The sequence below is a fragment of the Pinus tabuliformis genome, chromosome J (genome assembly GCF_031772625.1).
Source record: "Pinus tabuliformis cultivar Carrire ecotype Pingquan chromosome J, CPIR1, whole genome shotgun sequence".
Taxonomy (NCBI): domain Eukaryota; kingdom Viridiplantae; phylum Streptophyta; class Pinopsida; order Pinales; family Pinaceae; genus Pinus; species Pinus tabuliformis.
The window spans coordinates 403,708,268-403,710,828 of NC_142295.1; the positions used below are offsets into that span (position 1 = coordinate 403,708,268).

General features: G+C 42.1%; 1 pseudogene; it reads right to left on the bottom strand.

The window, feature by feature from the left end:
• Positions 1-753: 753 nt before the first annotated feature.
• On the bottom strand, positions 754-2,097 carry LOC149227510 (protein EXORDIUM-like 2 pseudogene; annotated as a pseudogene).
• Positions 2,098-2,561: the final 464 nt, after the last annotated feature.

A 2,561-nucleotide genomic window follows, 5' to 3' on the forward strand; every position in this document is an offset into this window, starting at 1 on the left:
ATATTATTAATTAAGGATCTTGTTTTATATATATATATATATATATATATATATATATATTAAATAATAATAATAAATTAAAATATAATTAAATATTTTATTTTATTTTTTAATTTTGATAATGTGAAATACATTATAGAATAATTATTTTGATATTTATTAATATTTATCTTTAATTTAATTACTCACTTAATATATATAATTAAATTAATAGGTAATTATTTTTTATTTAGTTATTCATTTAATTTAAATAATTATATTAATTCCTATAAAAACTATTAACAAGCTGATTTAATTTATATAATTATGTTAATAGCTATAAAAGTGATTTTGTTAAAAGCTCTTATTTTCAGTGAAACCTATTAAAAAAAATAATTGCAAACTTACAAGGCATTCGAAATTGATGTTGACGGAAAGCTCTGAAACATATTGAAACTATAGATAACTGGAAAAAAAAAATTGATGCATATACAGGGCGGGACGCATCTACAGGCATAATTAGATTTAGTTTTCTTACTGAAGGAAAGGTAGCTGTGAAAGAAAGAAAGGTAGCTGTGTTTTTTCTTTGCTGAAAAAAAGTACGGGGAAGGGAAATTTTTATGTGAAACGGATTGAAATTTTGGTGGAGAGCTCCCATTTTTCTGTGAAACAAACAAATTGAAAGAATATGTAGCGGGGAAATTTTATGTGAAAGAGATTGAAAGAGTGTGTTATAATATCTTTTTAAAAGAATAAAAGAATTAGATATACAGGACGGGACGCATCTACAGGTATAGTGGATGCGCCCTCTTCTTCCTATGCCCGTAGGATTAGGACTACAAAAATGATTATACCAAAGGATGGCAAGATTTGGTAGCCGGATCCCACATAGCCGGCACCAGAAATGCCCGCCCATTAACTACGCGCGCATTGTAGCTTGCCCCACTTGTTTTATCCATCAGAAGCTCCCCAGGGAAGCCCGGGTAAGCCACCTTTCCATAGATTCCTGGGCAGGCAGAGACGGCCTCTAAAGGTGCAGCGGCATCCCCTTGGAAGTAGCCGGTGTTGAATGGATTAGTGGCTGCTCCTGCCAGAACAGCGGCAATGTTGATGATCATGCCATCGATGCCCACGTCTCCGTTTGGTGCCACCAGGGGAGGAGTCTGGGGTCCATACATGGGCTGATGAAACGGCCACGCGCACTGTCCAGGACACTGACTCGCAGAATTCCCAACCCACGCGTATGGAATTAGCTGCCCATGCTTCTCCTCCTTCCCCTGCATCATTCGGCTTCCTGTACTTGATAATACATTGAGATTGAGATTGGCATGGAATCCGCAGGAGCTCATGCAGAAACCCTCCACGGTGACATCCTCGGAGGTGAGCACCAAGTACACAGCATTGGCATTTCCGGGTGATTTCCTCGGTGGCAGAGCACCCGACTTGAGGGCAGCTTCAACCAGAGCAGCAATGTCAGTCCTCTTGAGTGACTTGCCGAGGGAGTATTGTTGGTCCACCTTCTGCTTTCCAAGCATTACAACACTGGATGTGGATGTGGATGTGGATGGGGCGGCCTTGTTGTTAGAGTGGGTGCCCTCGTACTTGTGCGTGGTCTTCCACCAAGTGGAGGCGGAGGGCTGATTTGCCTTTCCCTCTGACGTCTTTGCCCCAAGAGATTGTACAAAATCCCCCACAATGGAGCGTTGAACAGGGGTGAACTGCCCATACCAAATCAAATGGAGAGGGATCACCCCACTGGCAGAGAGCAGAGGACCATCATGGTAAGTCAAAACAACAGATGCCTCTTACACCAAAGCAGAAAGTTTCCTGGACTGTCCACCAGCAGCAGCAGCAGATGCCCACAATACCGCCATACAAAACACGCCCATCTGCAGGATCACAGTGAGTCGAAGCCGCGAACCACAAGCAGCCATTTGAATTTTGAAGGCAAGCTGGTAAAATACCTTGCAACCTTCACTGGCACTATGGATCGATCAGAAGAGAATCGAACTCGCTTATAACAACAATCGAGAAAGAATGAAGCTACAAAAACTGGTAGTGGGATAGAGCAGGGAAGAAAAGATGGTTGTGAGATTGAAGAGCAGAGTAGAGGGATTAGGTTTAAGTAGGGGGAGTTGTGGAAGCGAGGACGCGGTTACGCAGAAGGAGGTGGTGACAGCAATGGACAGAGGGGTGCCATGCTGGGCGGCATTAGAGAAATAATTAATATTCACCGCGTAGGTAAAGAGGTTTGGAACGTTCCAAATGCCAAATCCTCCGTTAGAAAAAGTGATGTGGTGCGTGCAGCCGCAGGTGAGGTGAGAGGATGGAGATATTCCTAATTTCCTACTTTCTTCCCAATTTCCTCTTCCTCATGGATGCGCGTGCGTCTCCACTATCCTTCAGTGGAGACAACTATCCCGCCGCTAACGATGAGGAGTGTCTCTTGTGGAGACAACTATTATTAATTATAATGAACGCTTCTTCTTTTTCAGCGGTCGTGGAGGCGCGGGGGCTAAGTTGTCATCATAATGTACAATAAGTGCCGCTAAATAAAAGATATAGCATCCTATTACTCAAAA